Source organism: Passer montanus, unplaced genomic scaffold, assembly GCF_014805655.1.
Source record: "Passer montanus isolate IOZ18808 unplaced genomic scaffold, ASM1480565v1 scaffold5, whole genome shotgun sequence".
NCBI classification, from domain to species: domain Eukaryota; kingdom Metazoa; phylum Chordata; class Aves; order Passeriformes; family Passeridae; genus Passer; species Passer montanus.
The window spans coordinates 1,833,884-1,861,654 of NW_024369929.1; the positions used below are offsets into that span (position 1 = coordinate 1,833,884).

Consider the following 27,771-nt stretch of genomic DNA (forward strand, 5'->3'; position numbering starts at 1 on the left):
GAGCTAGTTGTAACAGAGAAATCACAAGCCTCAGCAGCAAGAGCCTTCACTATGGCAGTCAATGACATGTCTTTGAAGAGGCCTTCCAGACTTTTTTCCTATTTTGCAAGAAGACTGCAAGAGAAAACAAAAACCAGAAGCATGAGTTTCTCTAGAAACCAGAAGAGAATCACATCCTTTGGCCAGGTTCCTCCCCCAGAGTCCTTGGGAGAACAGTAGCAAATATATGAACAGACTATTACTAAAAGGTATCTGATATATAGAAGACATTTTTATTTGCTGTGGGTTTGTTTTTCCCTCTTTTTAAAGGGTTTGTTGTTGGGTTTTGGAGGGCTGCTTTATTTTTTTAAACTCAACTCCTATAATGTAAATCTAGGTCCATCTCAAACACTTCAACTTGCTTACAGTGGGATATATTTGTATATGTTTATACAGCTTCAAATATATTTTCTGATCTCTAGTTCCTAGATAAATTATAGGATAAGAAAAATAAATTTTAATTTAAAATAGTTCATATTCTGTGGAATGATTTAGCTGATAAACTGATTTTCCAAAGCAGCAGATGTGACTATTTGAAACATTTCACCTAGATTCTAAAACACACTAAGAATAGCAATAGGTTGAACTAGAAAATGGGCTGTTAAATCCAGGCTAGAACAGTTCTATATATTCACACTATTTTCTATTTTCAACTGCTTAAATACTGTAATGTTTTGAAGGACAATTTTAAAGCTTTTATGCCTAGGTCTACAACCTCTGAGTACACTCAATTCAACGCTTTTTTTTTTCCCCTCATTGAAGTAACTGAAGCCATCACTCAAACTTCTGAGCTCCACCTGCCATTCTTGGGAGGCACCACAAAGACAGATGTAATAAAACACTGGGAGCTCTTACCTGAGTCATTTAATGACAAGCAAGGATATGACTTCTTGGGTTCACCTGCTGTGGTCTAACTATTACTCTGTATTTTCTACTTTACTTCTTTTTTTTAAGTGACATGTTTTGGCAGAGAAACAGTATTGCAAAGTCCCAAATAAATCATCATGGTAAATCATCTTCTTTTGCTTTCCTTTCACCCTCCTGAACATCATCTGATGCTGCCCAGGAGCTTTTTTGTCATTTTCTTTAAGAAGAACAGCAGTCAACAGTTACCTCATACACATCTACTTGATTATCTACCTTAGGGAACATGAAGCCAACTAATAGGCTGCTTGAGTTTCTTACAAGCTCTGTAAACAAGCTTCCTTCTTTGTTCCAGAATCTGAACTACTTAATAATATGAAATCCACTTAGCTACTGCAAACACTGAAGTAAGTCCACGTTGATAATTTTGATCAGCATCACCATTCAGAATTAGATGGGGTTGATAAGACTTGAAAAACAGCTTTGCTACACAGAAGAAAATTAGTGAGGCTCAAATACAGTAATCTTTTGCCAGTCCTGTAATGGGGTTTAAATGGAATGGTTCTCTGCTCTCATTGATTCCATCTGAAATGGTAGACTTACCAGTCACTGAAACTGCTCTCAGTAGGTTTTGATCCATTTGTCCCAAAAATCAATTAATTCAATTATTTAAAAGAGATCACTTAAACAGGAAGTGAGGCAGAAAAAATTAAACATTTATAAAATGTTATTTGAATGAACGTAATAGTAGGCTTAGCAAGTCAGCATTCCACTTATTTAGGTAAGCCCAGAAAATGTGGAGGATTCACACAACTGGCAGTAATGCTGACAACCAAACTATGATCTCCACAATAAGCCTCAATTCTTCACCTACAATCTTCACAAATTCAAGCTGAAGGCAAAGAGATTTCTAACTTGGAAAACTGTTATTTCTTGCAGGCCCATTTGAAAGCAGAGGCTTGGTAAAGAGCTCACTCATTTAGTGAAAATTCAGGTGGACAGCTTAGAGACTGACTGTCATTTATATTAGGGAAAGCATGGCAAAGTGGGTCCCAGTCAAAGCTACAGGTACTCTTTAAGCAAGATAACCCATTTTTAATCTGTTCAAGAGCACAGAATGCATTAAATCCCTTCTATGTTCAAACAGCCATACACAGAACAATGAAATGCACTCTAAAATCACATAGTTCAGCATCATCTAAGTTCACTGCTTTAGCACACTTTTTACCAGATAACACCTATTGGAGAATTCAAAACAAAGCCAAGCACTACTTAAATCTAAATTATATTTAATTCAGTTATGTTTCTACCCTTTAAACCCTCAGGTCTCTATTCCATCTACTGTAGTACTACCCAGACAATTTTTTCCTCACAAGCTATCACAATTTGGTATCAACATGAGATTAACACATTTTTTACAATAAATTACAATTCTTTATCAGTTTTCATGTCATGGAGATAGAAAATAATTTACAAAAAATAGTAAAAACAAAGAAAGCTTCATGTCAGTGAAGGCAGCAACTGTAATCCAACATACATCCCTCATTAGAAAGGTGGTCACATGGAACTGTCATCATACCCTGGCAATGCTGGAAAACTGCAGGCAACAGTTTACACCCAGTCTACAATTCAGATGGTGCCATGCCAGAGAAAAACAGCAGATCATGCAATTGCCTTCCAATGGGTTTAAATAGCTACTAAAAAAACACTCTTGCTCTTCCAAACTCCATCACCTCCTTGAGATTTCCCACACACATTACCAGTCAAGGTTCACAATTTTTAGAATAGTACTGCTTTGGTTGATGCTACTGCAGCAAGGTTGCATGACCTTAGTGCATGCTCCCTTCATTTTCTGATGCCAGCACCCTGAACAGAGAGGGAAGGGAAGGAACAACAAGATGTCTCAAAACTTAACCATTTCTCATAATTTCAAAGGCTGAGTGCCAGTTCTAAACTTTTTTTTGAACCTCAGGTTCAGGGAGAGATGTCAGACTCTGCTTTTTAATTAGTGAATTATTTTTCATTAAAAAAAAACACTTCCAAAGGAAGAAACAAACAGGGAATGGCCAGTCAAAAGAGCTCTGAACAACTAATAGAGGGATAAAAAGGAAAAAAAAAGAGTAGCTGAGGAAAGGAAAAAGACCTATTGCTAGAGAGTGCAGAAAGCTCAGTTACTACCAGAATCAGCAACACTAATGAAAACAGAAAAGCTCAGCAAGAACAGTGTGTTTGCACCCATCAAATTAACATCTGTCACAGCCACAAAACAGGACAACACAGACTGAGCTCCAGCTTTAAGAGCACTCCATACCCCCAAGGTAAAAAAAACCCTCACAACCACTGGATAAGGAAGGACAGAAATCAGAAGTTGTGTAATCCTTATAAAGATTTATGAGCAGGATCTGAAAAAAACTAGATTTCAGAAGGGAACAACATTGAACCCTAAAACATCCACTGCTTCTACAGCAGACAGAGGAACAAAGAAATCATGAAACACAGCTGAACTTTTAACAAGGGGCAACAGTGTGTGCAAACATTACATGTCAATTAGATTATACTTAGTCTAGTACACTGCCAACTGTGTGCAAATGTGAAGTCAAACCTCCTCCTACACCAAATGTGCTCACCAAGAGCACATCTCACCAATAAGCTCAAAGTCAGCTCGGCAGGCTTAAAATGGATGAAGCTCAATTCACATATTTTGTTATTTTTCTTAGCAAAGCCTACTTCAATGTGTACCTAAAACACCTTCATTTAACCTTGTCCTTAAACATATTTGATACAAACAGACACATTGCTTTAATTATAGGCTGCTTTGAAAGTTCACTGAAGACATTTTTCAAACATGGAGAATTGCAGGACAAAATTCCATTAGCGACCTTTCAGTATTTCAAGCTCCATTTCCAGATGAGCAGTCAAAGCCAGAGACACATTTAGAACAGTAATGTGGACAAGGTCAAAGTAACTCCAACAGATTAAGAACATGGGGTGAGATTTATCAACATCTTGCCCAAAGCCAATTTTACCATTTAGTGACATTCTCTTCTGAGAGCATTACAGTACAGAAGTGGTAATGTATCTGTGAAGTTATCCTAGTAATGATTTTTCCTTGTTCTTTTTGCCACCTCTTACATGTATTCAAATTAAAGAGTTAAGTAATCTTCTCAGCTATTTGTTTCATACCAATGAAAGGCATGGCCCTTTTTCCTAAGGCTTAGAGAAATCACTTATTACATGATCACGCTCTCCAGTCTCCCTGGCAACTGTTTCAAAACAGTCAATGTCTGTCATAGTCAGGTTAATCTCCAAGCTGTTAATTACAATATTTATTTGGCACTTCAATATTCATGCATCACATTTATTTTTTTGCTCAGATTCTCTCTTCATAAACACAGCCACAGAAGTATATATTTCACATACTCTCTAAAGAAAATTTTATACTAATATGTACAAGCTTTTAAATTACTGGAGGTTTTATGTCATTATATGCATAACAAAGAAAATTAAACAGACCTTACCTCAAAATTAAACTTCATTTAATAGAAAATTAGTTTGTCTGAAAGTACTGTTTGATCACATGGAAGGCTTCCAGCAACCAAGTCTGTAACACAAAATACAAATAAGTTACTTTCTTATCCCCAGTTCAATAATTTCTATTTTTCATGTACCTTCTCTGTCAACACACTGGAAAGAAAACAACTCAGGAAGTTGTAAGTTTCCTTTTCCCTTCAGGAGTCAGAATTTGCATTGCCAAAATGTCTTTGTGCTCAAGAAAATAAATTTCAGTCCAGGCTTCTAAATTACTCACACATAAGAGCCCATAATAAATGAATTCATGAGTATTTACAGGTAAACACTTTGAAATTGCCAAAAGTGTCAGTTGTCAGAAAACACAGCACAAGTCTGGGTGTTAACATAAATTAAATTATCCCACTGACCACTCAAAATGGTTTATTTTGCATTAGCTGTGTTTTTCCATGGTTTACTGTCCCTGTGTGGAATAACAGTTTAAAGCACCACAACTAAGGCCTCTCTGGGCAATCTCCCTTCTGAAAGTATGATTGCAAAAACAAGGTAAAAAACAGAGTTTTGTTTTTAAAAGATGACAAACTCTGTCTCAAGGCTTTGGCTGTTTTGAGGAGGTAGATTCTCTTATTTGGGTATTTTCAGGCTTTGTTTATTAGACTTTGTTTTCTTTATTTCCCCCTAGGTTTCTTAGGCTCATTTGTTAGTTTTTACTCTGAACAAAAGCTAATATATCATAGTGGTTTAATAATCATGAGGATGGGCAAATCAGTTTGCACACAAGCCATTTAGCAATTCTGGATCTCCAGAGTGCTCTGAAATAAAAACCAGCATCTCTCCCAGTATCTGCAAACACCTCCAGGCACAGCATTATCCAGGCTTAGGTCTGGCTGCTGGCAAAGGCTTGTGTTCCATGTGTGCAGTTATGGAAGCCTCTCATCCCATTTTTATCTCTCCTGGACAATCTAAAAACTCAAAATCTATCCAAATTTGAAGCCAGTTTATGTAACATTTTAGAAAGACCCGGATGTTAAAGAATATTAAAGTTATGCTTTCATAGAGCTACATGGCAGGGAATGCCTTTCAGCTGAGGCCACACCAACAAAAGAATTGTAGATTTTAACCAACCAAATCTGGCAAAAATATTTGTGATAAAACAAATTCATCACTGAATGTTTTTCTTGTCTTGGTTGGTTAGAAAAGTGAGTTTTTGCTTTCAGTGGACTTTCAAGCAACATTAGCTCTATGCCAACACAACTATTAACTACAGGTTAACAGATTTAATGCAGGCCAGAGTAAATGCAGTATACATACCACAATTATTTCAGCACCAAATTGAGCACCTGCACCTGCATTAAAATAGGCAATGCAGTAGTTTTCTACTTGGAAATTTAGATCCTTGCTCACACTCATCCAACTTCTCAATGCCTGCCAAGTTTCCAGTAATGAGCAAGTACTGTACAATTACATCTAATTAAAGGAATGCCAGCAGCCTGCACCTCCTGGGCTTCCCACTCAAATATAAGGTGAGGATAAAAGCATATTCAGCTCCCAGAACACCTGAGGCATTCCCTGGGGTGCCTGTACCAGTGCCCAAGGGATTGATCTGCAAGATAAGTATCTGCATTACAGTAACATGCCAATTCCTGTTCAGTACAGCCCACAAACTCACAGCCACCCCACTTCCTGGACATCACTATGTCCTTCTCCATACCTGCGTATATTTGAAAGTTCTAAAATTTCTATCAAGTGCAGACGTGAAGTAGTTCAGTCACTTGCAACTGCCACCTGTCTTTGTTCTCAGTCTTTGTTCACAAGGACACCAGAAGCCCTTTCAAGTCCCCATGTTCTGCAAGCACAAAGCACCAGCTGAAGCATCTTCACCTCTACTCAGAACCACCACCAATGAAGGCTGACACTTTCTGGACTTATATCAAAAGCTGAATGCCCATAGAACATAGCACATCTAGCAAAGAGCAAAACCAGACATAGCAGAGAATGAAGTGACCATCCCAATATTGCTTCCTTCTAGTTGCACCCCACAAAGGTCCCCAGATAAATTTTCCAATTCAATATATGTTGCTACCTCATGATGATTTAAATAGTTGTGAAACTGCTTTGAAATTTGCCCTTTTCAAATGCAGTTCCAAAACAGAATCATTGCGTAAAATAAAAAGAAAAAAAAAAATCAAGCAAACACAAAAACCCCTCCAATAGTTTGTTTTTTTCAAGCTGTAACCAAACATGGGTAACTAAAAAGTTATTTTTTGGTAGTTTATGAGGAGGGTCTATCTACTTACTCAAGTGTTTGTGAGACTAGGAAGGAAGGGGGTAAGGCAACTGCCATCTTAACACTTTACATCAAGGGATGAAACAACACAATTCATTTGCATGTACTACCAGAAGAACTCAATTAATAGAATACCATGTTTCAAAATGGCAATTTTACATGGTAGATTTTAAGCCATCAAAATACTTAAGAGTAGAAATTTCAATATATCTTGTGAAGTCTAAGGAAAACAAAAGTTGTTTGTACTAGGATATATTTTAGGACTAGCTGGAATAAATACGACTGTGGAAACAACATTCATTTTTCAAGTGGGTTAATTACTGCTGAAGCAGCCATATATTTTTTTACTTATCAAGAGGGAGATAAAGAGTCCCTAAAAAAACCTATTAATCACTGTTTTCTCATTCCATTGTCCTCACTTCCTGGAATGTAGTCAGAGATGGAACTAGACTGCCTAGAAGCCCAGTCAGCAAAGCAGCTGCCCTGAACCCAGCATTTGTTTACAGTTATTGGAGGGTGGGAGCAGTGAGTGCATGAAGCACCTCATTGCAGAAGTTTACACATGGCTTTCTGAGTATTTGGAGTATTTCTTAGCAGTAGCCCCCTGGCTCCCCCCTCCCCTTCTCTTTCCTTAGCTGCAGCTACATTTCTATGAACTGCTTTTGGTTCAAATGCTAGTGTTGTTATTTACAGAACAAGAAAACTGAATAAAGAAAAGCACTGAAGACAAATGTACTTTCTCAATTCTACTGCAAATTCCTACACTATGAATTAGAAGTAAATTACAGTTTTGTTTTTATAGAAATTTCCTAGGTATTTTCTAAATTCTTGGTGGCAACAGTTTCATTCAGTAGCACTTGGATTTCAGGCTCACTGAGATCAAACATAAATTCCAGCATCATCTCGTACTACATTTTCTGAATGTGGAAGATCTTTCTGCCCACATACTTCCTTTGGGATTATGATGTGTGTTTTTCCTATGCTGTATTTTGTGGGTTGTTCTTTTTGTTTGTGCTTCTTTGATTGTGTGGGTTTGGGGCTTTTTTCACCACAACCAAATCCAAATCTATGGTCCATTACACAGGGTATGTTTTAATCCTGCTGGCATTCACCACCCCTTCACCTCTGCTAAATGAATCTGCTAATAGCTTAATATTTTAAAGCTATAGACAAGGGAATAGTTACTTTGGGACATTGGAAAGTTTAGTTTAGGACATCTGGAACACTGGGGAGCCGAGTTCTATGATCAAGTTCCAAACTATGTTCCTTGCACACAATAAAGATATTGAATGGCTGTTTCAGGCTGGTACTAATTCAGATGTCCTGTAGAGTAGGACTTCTTTAAATTCTAGTTCCTTCTTACCTGTCTCTTTCACTTGCTTCAAGACTACTTCATAAATGATCACAATTCATCTAGTAGAAGGTTTTTCAGCATTTAGGCAAATCTGACTATGCCCCACATGAAACTATACTCTCAAATGCAGTTCTTCCCTACTTGGAACAAAATGTTATTCCTTAAAAACGGTGAAGTTTTTTAATGGTGGTTCAAGCCAGACTTTGTAGGAACCTGACAGATGATGGTAGCTCATTCCTGCACTGGTCTGCCAAAACTCAGCTTTCAGCCCCTCAGGACCTGTTATTGTTTTACTCTTATCAGATCTTACCTACTGTATTTCAGCTACCAATCCTTACAACAACCTGCACAACTGGGATAATAGTTTTGAGGAAGTCTGACAAGGTAAAACAAGTGAATTCTGCAACACAAGAGCAAAGTATGGCATTAATTTCTTCTCAAGGCTCCATGTTTGTATACAGCAGAGAAAAAGTATCTGCTGTGATCATTAAAGTCAACTATACGCTGATTAATTTTCAAAATTATGTAAATTTCATCTCTTACATTATGCTGCTGACCCAACTTTCTGTGATTAATGTTCATCTGTTTTCATGAATATGAACTTTTTGTCAAGCAAACATTACTTGCCTTCTGTTCAGGGCTCTTCAAGAGCAATCAATAGTTTTTCATAAAGGAGCAATTATTATCCAAACTTTATTCTGAACTCCATCTTCCCCTCTAGGTAAATTAAAAAAAAAAGTTTCCAATTTTGTTGTCTAGGAGAAAGACAACCTTGTTTAAAGTAAGTTGTACTCCAACTATGGTTAAAGTTAAATGGTAACTTTCAATCTTTGTATTACTATGATTTTTATTACTGAACTACTACAGCAAATCTTCACATGCAGTCAAGTCACCCTTGGTAAGTTCTTCAAAACATGTTTGCCCAGAACAGCTGTATTGTTGGCATCAAATGGCAAAGTCTCTCCTCTGATGAGAGGCACTAAGTTTGCCTTGCCTGCACAGGATGGTGTGAAGTGTAAAGCAGCCAGGCCCTCCTGCCCTCCTCAGGGCACTGGGAGGTGCCACGGGTCAAACCCAGCCACTCTCCTGTGGTGACAGAGTGACCCTCACACCCCAGCACCACCACAGGAGTGGCCACACAACGACAAGCATCAACCACTATTATGTAATATCTGCTAGGAGTTAACTCCTACAGCCATCATCATGGCTCTTCATTTGTTCTAAAATCTCTGGCTATACATTTGTGATTAGAATATAGTCTTTTAAAAGCAGAGCTAAATGCATAATTCACAACTGTATTATACAATGTATAGTAATTTAAAATGACAGGTAAAGATGCAAAACAACAGGTCCTCAAAAATGAGTACATGGCATTTTTCTCACCAAGACACCATTCACACTACCTATAGTTTCTGACCTTTCATAATTTGGAATCTATGTTAATATCATCCTTTATTTCAAAACAGTCTGCAAACAGTTTAACAAATGCAAAGAAGATGCTAAGCCTAGCTTTCATAAGAACAGCCAGTGCAGCTTGCCTTAGAACAGTTGCAGGATACCAGGAGCTGAGCAGTGACCACAACCCCACACAGCAGAAATCCCTCAGCAAAGGGACTACTTTCTTCTCATGATGTGGTGCTGTACACTCCGAATATTCAAATATGTACTTGCAACTACTGTATCTCAGCTACCATTTCATTTATGGTGCTAAACATTACAGAATCAGTTATTCAGCAGTCTAAGGCAAAGATTCACTGGTTCAGTGGCACCTGCTGAGTTTCTGACCTCCTATGGGAATATAAATAAAAAATAGTACATTTTGCATGACCTTTATATAAAAGTGTAAATTCCGCTGTCATAAGCAACTACCATAAAAAAAAACCAATATGCAAACCTGCACTTTTCCTTTTTTTTTAAAGTCATTAATCACTCAGGCCTCAAACCTTTCTCCTCAATATTCTACAGTGGGTTCACATTTCCTTTCAAACTACTTATCCCAAAAGGCCTATCAATCCAGGATACAACAGGCCACGTTCCCAATCCCCAATGAGATTGTCTGTAATGTGAACACTTCTGCTTTGAACAATGACACACAATTCATCATCCACTTCTGCCTAAATACCTGCAAATAGTCATTGGCAATACGGATATTAGAAATTGAGATTTCATGTCCAGGGTTGGTGCATGAGCTGAAGAGGCAATAAAATAACAAAAGTAATCTTTCAGTGGGCAGGTGAGAGAGAGGGAGAAGAAAATAACCAATCCCACAACAAAACAGCACCAGGTTTTTGCTGTTGGTACAATTTGTTCAGAGCATGTTACCAAGACGGGGCACCTGCCATTCCGATGGTGTAATGCTCAAGCTGTGTGCAGTTAACAAAGTTTGCAGCTAAATCTGTTCACAACAGAACTATGGCCCACTCACACTGCAGCAGACAAAACATACAGTTTACTTCTTTGGCATGACTAACAGCAAGTTTGCCAACTTTCCAAACATACTCCTCGAAAGCTGGGCTGCTCCATGTTTGCATCCAAAGGGTCAGTATAGTGACAGTTCAGAGAGTCCTGATCCAAAGTGTTGGAAACCCAGCTTCAACAGATAGAAACTTTGGATTTTCCATTTTTATACTATCCTCATTACTTCAGTAGACAGAAGAGCTTCCTTTTAAAGAGCAGTGGTTTGTAAAATTTCCATATCTTCACACCAACTTGTTAAACACTTAATTTAGGCAACACATTAACTATCCCATAAGGAAACACACTGAATCACAATTATAGTAAATACTCAAAGTTCATGTTAGCATATAAATTTATGATGTATGGAGTGAGAAAGTATTTTGAACTCAAACCAGAATGATAGAAAACAAATTTAAATTCCTTTCTGTTAGCATACCAACAAACCTTTAATGGGCCAGGCCAGTCTGCATTACAAAGAATTTCCAAACAAATAAACAGACAGTACCAGTCCTAGACCTCCTGAGAATGAAACCTGGATACCAAACAAAATGCAGCTTCACTGAGGTGTGGGGGGAACTGCTTCTGGCCCAACTCTAAATACATAGACACAGATACATATATGCTGTTACTTTAGACATGCAAGGACACATGGCCTTCTCACAGAGCTCATCATGACATTAGCTAGGTGTCCCCCAACACCTCACATCAGCACACTCTGCATTTTCAACACAGTCAAGGTGAGAAGTTTCCAACAGGAGGAAATCTGTTGCATAAATAACACTCCAAGGTGAAAACTCCACCAGCACTTGGGAAAAGACACAACTTCAGAACACTAGGAAACGTGGAGAACGTCCAATAAACCACTTCTGGGAGGAAGTAAAGGCCAAGGCACAACTTCTTGATTTTCTTGTATGCTTGCAGCTCATGTTCTCCCAGTACTGTGATTTGGTATCAAGCCTCCAATACAAAATTTCAGCATTAGCCATGATCTAAACTACTTTCAATATACTTCCCTCTCCAAATAACAGCCATTTATACAAGTGAGTGAAGACACATCAAACAGATGAAGAAGCTGAGTGTCTACCTCCTGCATTCACTTCTTGAAAGAGGTACATGTCTTTTGATGTGACTGTGGGAATGGGAATTGAAAAGGCAGCTTTAATCACTACTACTTATTAGTGTTCCTCAGCAACGGAGAATTTAGTATGTTTACAGACTGCACACATTACTGCTGCTCACTATACCAAAAATGCACAAAGCAGTTCCCTTTCTGCCTGATTTGCCTTGGAGGACATTAAGTTAACATTTCAGAAAGAAACAGCAGTTCTTTAACTATGCAGCTGCCAAATCAATTCTTTCTGATTCAAATATGCTTTGAATTTCATAAGATCTTTCCTCAGACATAAATCTTTCAGTCCCAAGCACTTCCTGTCATTTTAATTACTTCCCTTCAAGTCCCCTAAAGAACAAAAATGATGCTTTGCAGTGTTCACAGACAGGATGAACAGCACTTACTGAGTCCTAGGGGAGAACATTGTCAGGAAGGACTATTTCAGTGGGGAAGGAGGAGAGGCAGTGCTGGAAAACACATACCTAAGAAATGCATACAGTTAATACTCAATTGAAACTGAAAATATGAGAAGCTCAACCTCCTTCTCACTGCCCCCTTCCAGTAAATGGAGGAGAGATGCCTTCTCTTGACACACTGAGCTTTCCAAGCACATGTTTCTGAAATGAGACAGCACCCGAGTTACACTGGAGAACATTAAATAATCCTTTTCAAGTTGCTTCTCCTACTTCTAAATATGTGGTGGTCCTAGATCAAGGGGTTTTTATATAAATATTTTCTATTTATTCAATAGGGTAAAAAGCAAGCACATCTCCATCACTTGTGCATTGATATGGTCTTGAACCAAGTCAGACCCTCAGATGCATACACAGATTGTCAAATCCCAAGTGATGTCCTTTCCAATCACCCCCACACGGGAGCTGCTTCCATTTCTAACCTCCTGCCTCACTGTGGTTCACCTTGGAGTCACCTCCTGCAAGCTCACACACCAGCCCAGACTCCCATAATCTTGCTGTGAAAAAAATTTAAATCAGGTCACCCCGAGGCAATTTGCTAAAGAGAAAGCATTGTTTGCCTTCAGGTCAACTAAGCTACTTAAATACTGCAAAAAAACTTCAAGTACTCAACAATCTCAGTCACTCAGAGCTGGTTTCAGTTTTTTAAGGTGACTGCAGACCTACAACACTGCAGCTGCAGATGGATACAATGCCCTTCACCTGCCACTGACAAGTGGTTGTCCTGTTCAGCTGCAGGATTTCATGCAAAAAAAAACCCAAAAAACCCTCAAACAAAACTCTCCCCCCCCCCCCCCCCCCCCCCCCCCAAACCAAACAAAAAACCCTCCCCAAACCACTAAAGGCAAAAAAATCAGAACAGAACTACTCAGTATTCTCAACATGTCAGCAATACTCTAAACTGTTTGTATGAAAAAATGAACTGACTTCTAATACTTTGAATAACAGAGATCCCAGAAAGATGTATTTTCACTGATTTTCCATTCATTGTCCTGGAGTTGAAGCCAAAAAAACCAACTAAATGAAGCAATTTTCCTATCTGGTCTTTTTGAAACACTAACATCAGCGTGCACAGAATGAAGGCTTTAGAAAGGAGAAGGTAAAACATTGCATTCTTAGCTCCAGTCAGCATATTGCATTTCAGTATTTTCACAATAACATACACTTGATATCCAAAGTTAATTCCAAAAGTTTTTTCCTGCAACGACTGCCCAAGGGACTGATTCCACTGGATTCAAAAAGCACATCTGAAGTGTTTATTGCTTCCAGATTTTGAAAGGAGAAATTACTGTTATAACTCAGCTGAGTCATCTTAGCAGCTCTGCTACAATCTCTCTGGTTTTCATCCCAAAGTCTCACTTCAGAAAAGACATGCTTCCTGTGCATTAATTCTCCAAGCATACAAAGCCCATATTCAACGTTTTGGCAAAATTAGATTTAACAAGGAAGATGAATGCAACCCAAAACTTATAGCGCAGGCAACTCGAAACACGTAGCAAACTTTTGGGACTTGAGTTACTGCATACAACACTCCCTAACCTTTCCCCCATTCTCTGCCAAAAAGCCAAAACACTACATTCAGAATTTGCACTAAAAGCAGAATTTGATAATCATGACCTGTGTCCAAGTCTGCATTTAATGGTTTTATTGGATCAAGTTAGCACATAGGTGACAACTGACCTCAGTGCTGCAGACACGCGAGTGATGTCACATGAGAAGAGCAACGGCCAATCCAGGCAGAGTCCAATTAATGACAAACGAAGCTGATGTGTAACATTCAGATCTGGAGGTCCAGTATTGCAACAGCTCAGCTACAGCTTGAGCCCAGCACTCAGAGAACAAGCACTAATCAGAGATGCAAAAAAGTCTGAAACTTCTGCCCAGAGAGCTTTTGCTGTGAAAAGGCACAGATCTTAAAATTAAAATAAGAGAGTCTATCAAGAATGCAAATGATTGTTGAATGCAACAACTAGAATACCTGCTCAGTACCACTCATCTTGGTCACAGATCACAGAAATGTATGAACCAACATTAAGGAAATTATTAGCACAACATTATACATAAGTCATTTTGGATGAAGAGAGCAAGTGAGCATGTTCATGAAAACTGGTGAAATAATGCAACTGTACTTTAGTAGGTAACATTTAACAGGCCAACAGGCCAAGTGGCAATATCTGAATTCAACTTGCATTTTTATTGCCCTGTTTCTAAATCTGTGGTTTAGATATTAAATGGGCTTTATCATAACAACTTTCAAGTACTCATCATTATGCTTTAAGTGATAGATTCCACTTCTGTCACAGTGCACTCTGGAAGTAAAGCTTCTGACTTGTCTGAAAATTCAGAGCAGCCCAATTCAGAGCTGTGTTCTGGATTTACTTTCACTCCAGCTGCTCTCATGAATGATTAACACTCAAGTCTTCTACAACTATGTGTTACTGGCTCCTTGGACAGCACTAAGCTGTACGAGCAGATGGACAACAAGCTTTTGGAAGCAATTCTGCCAAGAATGTCCAAGCCAAATGCTCTTTTTGGAATGGCAAAGGGAGAAGCATGTGGGAAGAAACACACTTCTGGTTGACATGTTTGCCACTTGGAATGCTGCCCTGAACTGGCAACTGGCAAATATTTACAGAGGAAACTTTTCGTTAGAAAGTGACAGGGGACACATCAGTCAGAGCACAGAAAATGACAGATCAATTCTTGCACCACTGTAGGATCAAGCAAAGACTAAATGTTGCATGACATTAGTGTAGCTTCAAGAAACACACACAATAGGCAGAGGAGCAAAGTTTTAGCAATGTAAAATATTCAATTCCACGATATCCAATTCTTCTGAAATATTTCTGAATTGCTGGAGGGGAGAGGCTCCCCCTCAGGGAAAAGACCAAGGATCAGTATCTTAAATCTGAAGAAATCCCCACAATTGCCTAGAACTCAGCCAGTGCATTTGAGAAAAGCTCATCTCTTCTGGCACTGTTGCTGCCTCCTTGTATCTTTGCAACTGCACAGAAATCTGGGAAGGTGGAGAGTATTAGCCTCAGATTGCATGGGCCCAGAAATGAAGGCTTGAAAAAATTCAGGTGACAGAAAAGACTTATTCAACACAACCACATGGTTGGGTAAGTAAAAAAGCCTTATGATGGATGGTCTACATCTCTGAGCTTTTATGCCTTCTGTCCAAAGGACATATATGCCTGAAGTGATAAAATTACCTTAATTAAATTATAACACTGAACTTCTAGACACAGGAAAACCAGGTGAAAAAAAAGGACAAAAACCAGAAGTAAAGGCTTTTTCATTTATTTCTTCCATGATTTTGCCTAGACAGATGGATATGTACAATGTTAACAATCCTAACCTGTTTATAACACAGGCAGCAGAGAGAACATTCAAAAAATGGTAAGACAAAAAAAAGTAATCTGATAAGTAATACTGATAAATGAAACAAAAGAGATGAGAGGAAATGCCTCTGTACAAAGGAAGTGTGTATAAGGGTGCTGTACAACTATCACAGAGACGATTTTTAAAACAACAAAATCAAAATTTACAACAAAATAAAAAGAAAAACATAAATTAACAGCTGTATCTGCAGAACCTTCTGCCTTGACATCTGTGCTGCAGTTGAACTGACAGGTCATTGCTGCACAAAACCTTCACAGAAATCAGGCTTTGGGGAAGAAAGGGACACCTAGCCATGCTCACCTGCCCCATAGATGCAATATTAAGGCAATAAAAGATATTAAGAATTTCAGAGATGGAAGCAGCTGCAAAGAGGGCCAGCGTAAAAACAACCAGGACCTTGGCAACTTGGGGGATTTTCACCACAAGGGAGCTTACCATCTTATTGCAAATGTTTCATACTTTCTTGGTGATTTCTCATGGGCAGCTCCTCACAGCACTGACTCCTCAGCACAGCCAACCAACTCCATCTAACTTCTCAACCAGCCAACCTACTCTTTTACAATACCCATCCTAATTGGACCTAGCTGTGCCCCATTAAGGGCAGGCTTGTTCTTAATTGTTGATAATTAGCACAGCTGTAACTCCTTAAGGGTGAGACTACCTTCATCACTATCTCCATTTTCCTACATTCTACCCATCCACAGGGAGCCAAAAACACCCTCACAAAAACAGAGGAGCTTTCTTCAAGGTCATGGGGTGGTTTATAATTCTCCCAGAAACTTGTGTGCTCTCTACTTGAAGGCACATTTCTCTGAAGTTTTCATCTTCAAGTTGCAAAGGAGGTTTTTTTCCCTTTAATTTTCATTTCCGGCAGCAACTGCTCCACAATAGCTTTCCAGTTCCCCCTACCAGGCACTCCTTTGAAACAACCAAGTTTTAGGACATGTTCCAAGTCATCTCTCTCTCTCCACAGGGGATTTAGAAGCACTCCCAGCTTTCCCACTGCTCCACAAAACAAGCAGTTGTTTCTGTCGTGGTCCATTTTCACTGTTTTCATGAATGCAGCCGTCCCTCTGAGGACTGGAGTAAGCTGTCAGCCTTTAAATTGACAATTTCAGCAGAGATGCCAAGGCCCTAAACTACCTTTTGAAGAAGACACCATATGTGCAACCACACAATTCTCCCTGCTGCACAGTACAGCTGAATGCTCAAAGTGACACCAGTAAAAACTTACTGAAGTTACATTGTACCTCATATCTTCCTTTGTGGCTGCAAATGCCCTGCTTTAATCCAGTTGTCCAGAACAAACTTCCACTGTAATTCCAGGGCTTTATTTCACAGAAGGCATTGTGCACAGCAATATGAGCTGGAGAATGAGAAGACATTGTCAACAAGCAAAGCACGTTTCAGCCACATGGTCAAATTCCAGTTGTGACCTTATTGCAATACACTGCAGTGGGGTGATAGGATCTAACAATACTTGAATTTAGCCCAGAGGAAAAAAAAAATCCATGTTTCTGTGGTTATGAACTATAAAATCTAAATTTTCAAAGATCCCTGCTCCAAATTAAATATTCACACAAAAAGAAACTTCCAATAATGAGACAGTTTCCAGAAAAGTTCAGGGGACTATTTGATTCAGTCTCCCAAGGAATTTGCCTTCCCACACAAGCTGTAAATCTGAATGATATTCAGAATAGTTGTTTTCCTATCTTTTCTGTAACTAAGATTTGTAGAGACTAATGTCAGAATGTTCATCAACAAGCAGCCAACTTTCCAAACAAAACTAAGCTTTAAAATCAGAAATAGTGATTCCAAGACAATTAGTTACTGTGCTATTTGATACCTGCTAAAGATAACTGGAAATTTGAGCTCTTTTTCTAGACAACCAGACATCCTGGTATGGCTCTTAAATTTATTTCTAAGGAATGTCTAGTGTTAGAATAAAGACTGAATAGAGGAGTTCTCTGTTGGAAAACTGCTTGCAAGGGTTGTTTTGCTGTTAGTAGAGGTTGGGGGGGGCATTTATTTTTCTTAAATTGTGGTGAAACTTAATTCTTTCTTACAAAAATATTCTGAAAAAATCGGGTATTTTTGACCATATACACTGTTCTTCACTTAGCAGCTTAATTCTGGATGCTCAGTGGCAGGTGTGGCAGACCATGTGCATGCTCAGAGTGAACTGGTAAATCAGCTGATTTAGTTGTGCAATAAAGGGGCATCAGAACTCCACCCCAACTCCACAACACAGCCCTGCACTGTTGCTGCATTTTCTACTTAACTGCAAATGTTTCTGGTAATATTTTCATCTAGAGATGGGGGAAAAAATCACTGGCATGCTCTAGCCAAGATTAATACCTTTTGTACCTTTTAATATGCTACGCATGCTTTGTTAGAGCATTTTTAGATACTTTCAGGTAATTTGACAGCTATGCTGTTTAAAACCACAGTCTAATCACTTCCAACTCTGGCATGGTTTGTTTCATACAAGGTTTTTCACTGACTTGCTTGATCCAGTCTAAGATGAGCCTACAGAAAAGGAATTCACAAAATAAACCAAGAGAAAGGTGAATATGTACATTTTTTAGCACTACTATCCAAGAGAGCACTTTGGGAATGCTAAATGACAGCCTAGACAAAGCAGAGGAAAAAATAAAACAGATTCTAATCCTGGAGTTTCACATAGAGTTGTGAGTATGACAAGAAGGCAGGCAAACACTAAAATCTAGGCCATGAAATACCACCTCATTTACATGCAGAGTTTTTAGAAAGACAAAAGTGGAGGAGCTTACAGTCAATGAACCAAAGCTCAGTGATTCTTTCCTAACATTCTCAAAGACAAAACACAGTCCTTTCAAACAATATGAACAACCACTAAGCAAAACAGGCAACCAATTCACATCAGGCTCTCCATATGGGGAGATTTCCAAATCTGAAATCTGTAGACTACATGTAATTGTCCTCAGACAGGGAAATCAAGTTTTAAAATGTTCTGAGCAACATTTAATTGTTTATCTTCATCATTTCTAGCCCATCTGATAAACAACCTTGACTACAAATAGCTTTATTCAAAATTATTTATTTATTGAGTGGAAGACCAAAACCAACTTACATATGTCATAAGAGGAAGCTGGCATCCTATTCCCTTTCTGTTTGCTGCCTCCCAGAGCTGACATCATTTCTCATGTCTGCCCACAATCTCTTATAAACATCCATAACTTGATTAGAACTATGTAGAAAAAGACCTGACAGCCAAGTCCATTTTTGGAACATTAGCTTGCACCCAACATATCTGAGAGCATCTGCAATGCAGAAAAACCCAACCAAGGGCAGAGCTTGCTGTCCCACCACTGAAGGTCATTTATGCTCCTGATGTGCTCCCACAGGTTTCAGCTGTAAAATGCAGTTTGCAAAGATGCCTCTTTCTGTTCTGTCTGTGTCTCTCCTCACTATGCAACGTGCTCAGTCAGGAGAATCCTACATGAAAACTGCTATGGTTTAAAAACCAAGCAAAATCCAGCTACTTTAGGTCATTTTCTTATCTCTGGAATACAACAGCAGTTCAGCTATAGAAAGTTAATCATTAAGACTGGAACAAAAAATAGAGGCCAAACACCAGTGTCTTTCATTTCAGCACTTACATACTATAAAATGCAACAAGATTCAAATGCAGCCACTCAGGCTTTCTTATGTCACTATTTCTACTCTATGCCACATTTCTTATGACAAGACAAAATTTAACTCGGCATGTAATAATTACACAAATTTTCACCAACCATGTGTTTCTCCATTAACATTCAATTACCATATTCCACTATGGACACTTCAGTACAATTTCAACCATTTCTGCCCTCAAATGGAATAGATTATGGCATTACATGACAATCATGACAGACTACAACTTACACTCTGACACTTTGTTACTTAAGCAAATCCATAGTCCCCACAAACAAAACACTACCATTTAGCCTAAATTGATTTGCTTCACATTGATTTCATCATAGCAGCTCCTATATCCCTAATAGCACCTCAGGAGAATGTACAAATAAATTAAAATTAAATTACACTACCACATAAAAATAACTATTGACATGGTATTGTTATAAAAAATACCCAAGTCCTTATTTTCAAAAACTAGATTCCAAATGCTGGACTTCTAGGCTCTGCTGTAAGGATATATTTAGTGCTGATATACTGCTCTCGGCTCAGATTACACTATTTAAATCTAAAAGGCAATGCACGTGCTCAAGAGAACTGTTAAGAGTAAACATGAAAGTCCTGATGGAAAGTTTCTGTGGACTAGGTTAAGCCTTACAGAGATATAAAATCAGGCATTACAAGGGAGAACTTGGACACCTTGTTTGCCTCACTTTTTAGCCTCCAAAGGTGCCTGCACTAATTCCCCAGTTCAAGATGGGAAGATTAATTCTCTCCCTTTTAGTGGAGAAGACCCTTTCTCCACCAGGCTGAGATATAAATAGGGCCACCACACCCTCAATAAGGCCCAGATAAAAGCTAAGTCCTGTGGTTTCCAAGCTCTTTACCCTTGAAAGGGCAACCAACCACACAAACCACAAACGGAAGAGGACCAGAACTGAGCATTTCTTTTGTATATTCTTTTGTACATAAAGACATGAAATCTTCCACAGCCTTGCACAGGTGCTTGATAGCTTGGGATTGCTCCAGCTGCCTCCGTTCTCTGGATATGGAGAGGAGTAACAGTGCCCTTTCCAAAGCAAATATACAGCCTTTAAAAAGACCAGTAATAACTGTGCAACCTGAAGACCAGAGGGTAGAAAACAGAGGCTGAGGGGGAAGATAAAGAGAAGGGCTTGGCAGCAATTCCTCCTTCCATGCAGTGCTTATGAAAAAACTGTCTGTGGCATTCACATTTGATGATAAGAAGCTTGAGACACACAACTGCAGGAGGCTGAACACCTGGGAAACCACCTTTTGTGGCTCTCCAGAACTGCCTTGTGCAAGTCAATCCACTGCAGAACTACAGCTTTTGCTGCCCTATCACCAGAGCCCCTGTCCTTTAGAATTAGGGAAGAGTCATTTGCTGACCCATGCTCAGAGCTCAGATTTTCAGTTGAAGCAACTCCACTTGGATGCAATGGGAAGAAATACAGCCTCTCACTTGTACCTAAATGAATGTTAGGAGTATTAAGCAGATCCTAACTGTTTAATTCCTAACCAAAAAACTGACCTCAACCACATGCATGGCACCTTTAATTACTACCAACTCTAAGCAACAAGAGAAAAATTACACTGGGTAATTTTAGAAAATAATTTACAACATTTGAAAATGGGAAAGAGAAAAAAAATTATTTAAAGTAACAAAAATGACAGCATTGTCTTATTAAAAAAGCTTGACCTTTCTGACGTGTACAATATCTGAAAATGGGAAAGAGAAAAAAAATTACTTAAAGTAACAAAAAATGACAGCATTGTCTTATTAAAAAAGCTTGACCTTTCTGACGTTGTTCCCTAAGGAGCCTTCTGCAGCAGGCAAAAAGCCAAGTCAGGAAATTCAGGCTGCAAAAAAGAGAAAGCTGACAGCATGCAGGTGATGAAGAAGTTAAGTGTGCTAAATGGAAGCAATAGTGCACACTGAAGACAACAACAAGCCAGAACCACAACAGGGGTTTGTAGAAAAAGAGGTTGCAAAGGCAGCTGCAGCATTAGAAGAATTAAAGCATCAAATAAAGACTGAGACACCCCAGCATCTCTCCTTCCAGTTAACTCAATTTACCTCAAACAAAATTCTTGTTTAAAGATGATCCAAGTATGGACTTAAGCAGTTTAAAAAGTTTACAGTAGAGCAACAACTGCAATGAAAATGCAGGGTTTATTTTCATTTTCTTTTTCCCCCTGCATAAATGGAAGGATGGCTGAACTCCTGTTAAACTAAACAGAAGCTCACAATAATGAGATCAAGATTCAGATATAACTTGACAGTGACAAATCTGTACTGACAAGTTTGCAGACACCTTTCTTTTAACCACATTCCCTGGAGGAAGAGAGAGGCTGAGTAAAATCCCCAGATGGTTTGAAAGAGTCAAAGTGAACAGTTAAAAACCAAGGGGCCGCCTCTCACTGAATGTAAACTGAGTAAATGTAAATCTTGCTGAGTTTTCTATCTGGTGAAGACTGAATTTGATCCCTCAGTGCTTCTAATAAGGAAGAAAAGCTGCAGACAATTATTCTTCCTACTTTTCCTCGTTCAGCTCAACCACTGACAGCCAAGCAGCAATGTTGGACCTTTAGATCAAGAGACCTTTACAGTTTTAACTTCATAGATTGCATATCACCACATTAGATATCCTGAAAGTAACCAAAGTGTATCATCAAAGCTCAAGTCATAGAAACACTGGGAAAAGTGCTACAGTCAGTGAAAAATGCAAAATTCCTTTGTCAGAAATTGTATGTATTGATTTTCCACAGCACTAATGCATATTTGATTTATTTTTCTATTTGCTCTCCTGACCACCTTCTAAATGAGCACGTGTTACCCTCCTGACACCACTCATGTGAACTTCAAATCACTTGACCCACTTGAGGAAAACAGCAGCATAATTTGAAGCACTTTACTTCACAGAAAAAACACCTAAATGCCCAAGAGTACCCCAGCCTGTAGTGCCATTTCCCATGGAATCCATATACAATTTCATTCTCACTGGTTTCTTGCTGAAGTTCTGAGATGCCTTCACCTCAGCCCATGGATGGAGACGTGTGCTAACAGCCATGCTACGGAACACTGAAGATAGGTCACAGGGCACATGGAGCAAGGAAATGTGGCCACAAGGAAGTCAGAGCAAGCTCTTCACTGTGCTCTGTACTGAAGGATATTTTCCAGAGGAACTCAGTTTACTTCAGTTTGTTTCTCTCCAACCTGTAATTCAACAGGCTTTGTGGCCCAGTCCTCCACAGATTTTTTTGGTCCCACACTCCAAGCATTATCACTGTGTCACCTTCTTAATCTTCCCTAGTAAACAAACACTTCTCTTTTACTGTTCTTGTCACCTAGAATAGATCTCTTCAGAGCCCAAGCAAAAGCACTGAAATTTAGTTTCAGCCATTCTGACAAGAGTATTACAGAAGAAAGACAAACAGGATGCCAATGAACATCTCAGTGATGAAAGCACCTTCTGGAACTAGCCCCTCTAGAGGTCTAGATATGCAATTAAAATTCAGTCTGGTATTTTATAATCCACTTCAAAATGAGAGCTATCTAATCATTTAGTGAAAGCAAAAGAACTCCAATAAAAAACTCATCACACAGCATCAGCACACAGAATTGCTAAACAGGAAGCTTGCTTTGTTTTGCATAATACCTTAATAAACTGCATACTGGATTTTTGAGTTGGTAGCATTTGTAAATCCCAACTGCAAAACAAAATTAAGATTCCAAGTAAACAAAAGCAACCTATTCTTCAATTTACACTGAACTTTCTTACAGGAACCTTATAAAAGTATATATTAACTTGTTCACCCAGGCAGAGAAAGTATTTTTTCATGACCAAATATATCCATGGTTATGATGCAGAGTCTATTCTAAGTTTTGAGTTTTCTAAAAGTTTCCCAAGACTTTTTAAGGAGCTGATCATGGCAGCTGTTTATAAAGTTCCCACCCATCAAAGAAGAGTTGCAGAAATATGGAAAAAATCCTAAGCTGCATAGCAAGTTTTCACAGCTTTTGCTCTTTTGAGCTGCTGCCTCACACACAAAACAACACATCACTGACCTTGCAGAAGGCTGAGAACCCAGTTCTGGGGCAGCAATCAAAGCTGCTGACAAAGGGGGCTAAACAGCTCCTGCCCCAGAGCTCTTTCACACATGGCAAAGTTTGTTCTGTAAGCTGAAAGGGAATATGCATAAGGCACTGCCATTTCTTGAAACTCTTTAAAGTCTCAAGTATTATACTCCACTAATACGTTCTTTCTATTACATAATTTTTGGCAGAAGCTTTTTTTCTATAATGTTGAGCACTTCAACTCAAGAAAGTACAACTTTAACTCTGTTCCCATCTCGTATCTAAATAAGTCCTTTAAAGGACCCTGATGAAAAGCCTCTACAAATCATAGATATGTGTGAGTAATTCTTTTCAACTATTTCAAATATCAGTCAATGACCACCTGAACAGTGGGAGCTGTTCAAAGTGTCCTTCTGTTAGCTGCATTTCTAATTCCTATATTCCTCAAATTCCAGGAAAAGAACTATGTTGTAATGATAATAAAAGTACTGACAATATAAAACCAGATTTTTCACTCTACTCTATGTATCATTATTTGGTACAGTCCCAGCATACTTGGTAGCTCCTCAGACTTCTGGGTTCTGTTATGTTACTGCTCCTAAAATGTTTAAGCTTTCCTTCTGTCTCCCCTTCATTATTAAATGTATCTCACTCATTTAGTTAACTTGGTCAAAGCAGATATTTTAAGCTCAATATTTCTTTATACATTTTCAAAATATATTTAACTTATCATTTATGCATGAAGATAACAGCTTCTGACACATCCTGAAATTAACTGGCTAGAACTGCTCATTCAATATTTCTTTATACATTTTCAAAAGATATTTAACTTCTCATCATTTATGCGTGAAGATCACAGCTTCTGACACATCCTGAAATTAACTGGCTAGAACTGCTCATCTATTAATTTGAAGTATGGAAAGCCTATACAAAGAACAAAATATGTGGTAGAACAGAACATTTAAGCCGGAATTCTCTCTCACTCTTTCCTACCTCTCAGGAAACAGGCTCTCTCTAGAAGCCAGATCTCAGAAAACATCAGAAAACTCTCCAGATATAATAGAGTTGACTGATAAGATATGCCTGATTACCAAGTATCACTTAAGTTCAGTATCATCTTCAAAGTCATACAAATTGGACTGTTTTTCTTTGAGAACAACACAAATAATCTAAAGGAGAAAAAGCAGAGAAGTAGACAACTCTGGAATATCAGAGTAACATGAAGAAGAATTCTGCTAAAATGTGGACAGGTACACAAGGCTCTCCTAACTGTGACTTTTTAATTACTAAAACAATAATAACACCTTAGTCTTAAATCCAGGACAATTATTTCAAGGCCTAATTCAAGGGGTCTTTCCTTACTGCTAGAAAAGGCAGCAGGGAAAGATGCTGCCCTGGAACACCCCTTAAGCTTTACAGCCAGCACCAATTTCTTACAAGCTTTACATTTCTTCAAATATGAACTGACACAACTTTCTATAACTCACAGTATTGGAGTTTTCTTTATTAGGCCACTTACACTGGCTCTGCATCTTAGATTACATTATTTTGTGAGCAGTTCTTTCTTTCAAAAAGACCCTTTAGAATAATCTCTGAACTGTGGACCCCATCAGCACAAAAACACTAAACCAAAAGTTGCACATTTTGCAGTTGTTAACATCCAGCCACCAACTCTATCTGCAGCAAACCACGCTTGGCAGCAGGACACAAAAACAACCTGAGGCTGTAGTAGGTTTTTGAAGAAGCTGAACAACAACATTTTGGCAAATTTCCTGGAACTCAATCTGAACAGAAGTCAAGGACACTTGGGCAACACCGTGGGGTTGGTGACACAGCACGAGCCCTGACCATAACAAAGAATGCTTCGGCTGCAGCTTCAGTGCTGCCCTAAGATCAGCCCTCACAAGCCAAAAAGCCAAGTTGGGAAGCTCTGCCTGAACAGTAACTTCATTGTTGGACTGACAATGCAGTGGAGATTGGCTGCATTTGGGTCTCTCAGGCTCAATGTTTCCCCCTCTGTAGGAAAGGCCATTTATTATACTCTGCCCTCCTTCTTAAAAGCAAGCATGTGATTAAGCTTTGAAATAAATTAACCTTGAAGCTTTTAAGAGTTACTCTACATATATACAGAGTGAGGAAAGAAAGCAAATGATACTTTTTTTCTCTTAGTTGTTTTCAAATCTGGAACAGAAGAGGCAAAGCTTCCTGGCAATAGTTGTGACCATTGATGTATACACTGTAGCAGCCCCAAGTACCAGAGCAGCTGAAACAACCTTCAGGGCTGAAAATTCCAGTAAGTCTGAGTGTTTGTACTTCAAAATCAAGTCAGTATTCAGACAATTACATATAACTAATACTAAGAATCAACTGTATTGACTCTATGCCAGTAGAGACAGGAATGGCAGTGGGAGAAGAAAATTAGTTTTATTTACACTTGAATGTTCTTGTGCCCAAAAATGGCCTCAAACAAAATACTGAGAAAGCTAAACTAGCCAATCTTCATTAAAAGAGAAAAAAGAAGAAAAAATTAAAATGTCAAAACACTTGTCACATGATGAGGAAACGTTTTCAGAGCAAGATAACAGATGAAGACATCAACAGATTCTCTCAAAGGGAGTCGTGCAGTTTCCCATCACATTTGAATCACGTTTTGACTGAAGGATTTTCATGTTTCTGCCTCCTCTCATAGTAAATTGAGGCAATGATAAAAAAATATTCTAGCATTTCCCATTTCTGAACTATGACAGTATGAAATCCTGACAACAAAAACCAGTTTTTTTTCAGTTCAGGTATTTCTCTAGAACCCACTATTGCACCATGACAGATGTTTGGAATCCTATGCAGTGTTTATTATGGCACTCCCAGCAAGGAGAGCCTAATGAATTGCTCAAAAAACCCCCAAACTTTCTTTCATTGTTTTTGGTAGAACAATTATTTCAGAAACCATTCTCTTCATTTTTCATTCCATGATACCATTTCTTCCAGAGAAGTTGTTCAAACACGATATTCCTAGTTTCATCCACAACTTTACAACAACAAAACAAAGCAGCAAAGGCACTCAGGTAGTCCCCTGAGGCAGCTGAGTAGGGACCCAGCCTCAGTGGTCTGAAATAAGAGATGGAGTGATACATTCAGCTGTTCATCACAGAAAACACACACTGGTGATGACACAGTTTGCATGTGCCTAAACCAGAGAGGCCCTTCAGCATACCTGCTAAAGCTCCAGCTACAGAGGTGGCCAAGAGGGGAACCAGAAAAGAAAAAGGCAAAAGAACTATTAACTATGAGATCAGTGGGGAAATCAAGTCAGCTGCTACAGCCACAGTGCTTCAGTTCCTGAAGCCAGCTCAGACATCAGGGCAGAAATACCAGACTGTCAGAAATGCCACCTAACAAGACACTCCCTGGGCATTTAGAAAGAATGCTGCTCAGATGACACGACTTGTTTCCAAACTAAGCAACTGTAACAAAATGTACTACAACACAAATCTTCCTATGTATTTATTATGTACCAGTATACAAATAACTCCTGTGAATAACTCACATACCAAGAACACTGAGATGAGGTGGAACAACACACACACATGATGTCCTGTCAAAGACAAAAGTTCCTCATGGCAAACTCCAGACTGTCAAATTAAATCTGATCACACAGTTATTTTGAATACTTTATAGTGTTCCTCCTCCTGTTGATACAATTTTATAGGTTATGCAGTCAAATACTTTCCCTAAGACGGTAAGACTCTAAAAGAAAATATTTTCTGCTCTTTTTTTTTCATTTAATATTTTAAGGGATGCAGATGTAAAATACAGTTCTAAGACAGCAGTGCCTAAACTCTGATTACTGATCAGCTAAGGCTAAGAATAAAATAAATGCTGGCACTAGCCACTTGTTTTGCCAGGTTCATTAAAGCACAGCCAGTATCACTCTGACTGGTGCTATCTGGCTTTGAGGTGTGTAGAGCATTAAATGCCAGTAAAATATTCCCCCATACCATTGTATTTACTGGCTCCTTCCTGCCAGTCTGGGATCTCTGAATAATGGAACAGGTCCACAGGACAGTCTAGCAGCAAGCAAGACTTAGATGTTAACGCATATCACAGCACTGTAGTGGGGAGAAAAACACTTCCAATACTTTACCCAAGCTAAGAGGTTTGTGAAAGAAACAGCATGTTATGACACTGCTTTTCAAAATGACAAACACATCAAGCCAACTAACAGAAAAACTTGAATAACTTGACTCGTAGCAGCAAAGCAACCACATTTCAGTCCTTCAGAGTAAAGTTAATAACAAACTAGGGCAGCTCAAATTGCAGAACTGGGCTGGAATGACCTGACAGCAGCAACTGCTGTCCAAACACACAGGAGCTATAGCAAACCTACAGCGTTTGATCAATGCTTCCAAGGAAGTCCATATTAGAGATGTGTGGAGAAGAAAGAAACTTCTGATTGATAATTTTAATATCTGCAGTGTCACTATTTCTATCACCCAACAC

At 38.7% G+C, this 27,771-nt stretch overlaps 1 protein-coding gene across 6 annotated transcripts in view; it reads right to left on the minus strand.

Annotated features, from left to right (window-relative positions):
- TLN2 (talin 2) overlaps positions 1 to 27,771 on the minus strand; it is a 142,018-nt gene that overhangs the window by 94,522 nt on the left and 19,725 nt on the right. For 4 of the 6 annotated variants that reach the window (XM_039722844.1, XM_039722845.1, XM_039722848.1 and 1 more), the window contains one exon: positions 4,422 to 4,504. The exons of 1 other annotated variant lie outside the window; for it this stretch is intronic. The gene's annotated coding sequence lies outside the window, so the exon portion shown is untranslated. Of the gene's footprint in view, positions 1 to 4,421; positions 4,505 to 6,142; positions 6,271 to 27,771 lie in introns of those variants that run through there. One more of the 6 variants, XM_039722847.1, reaches the window with a different exon arrangement.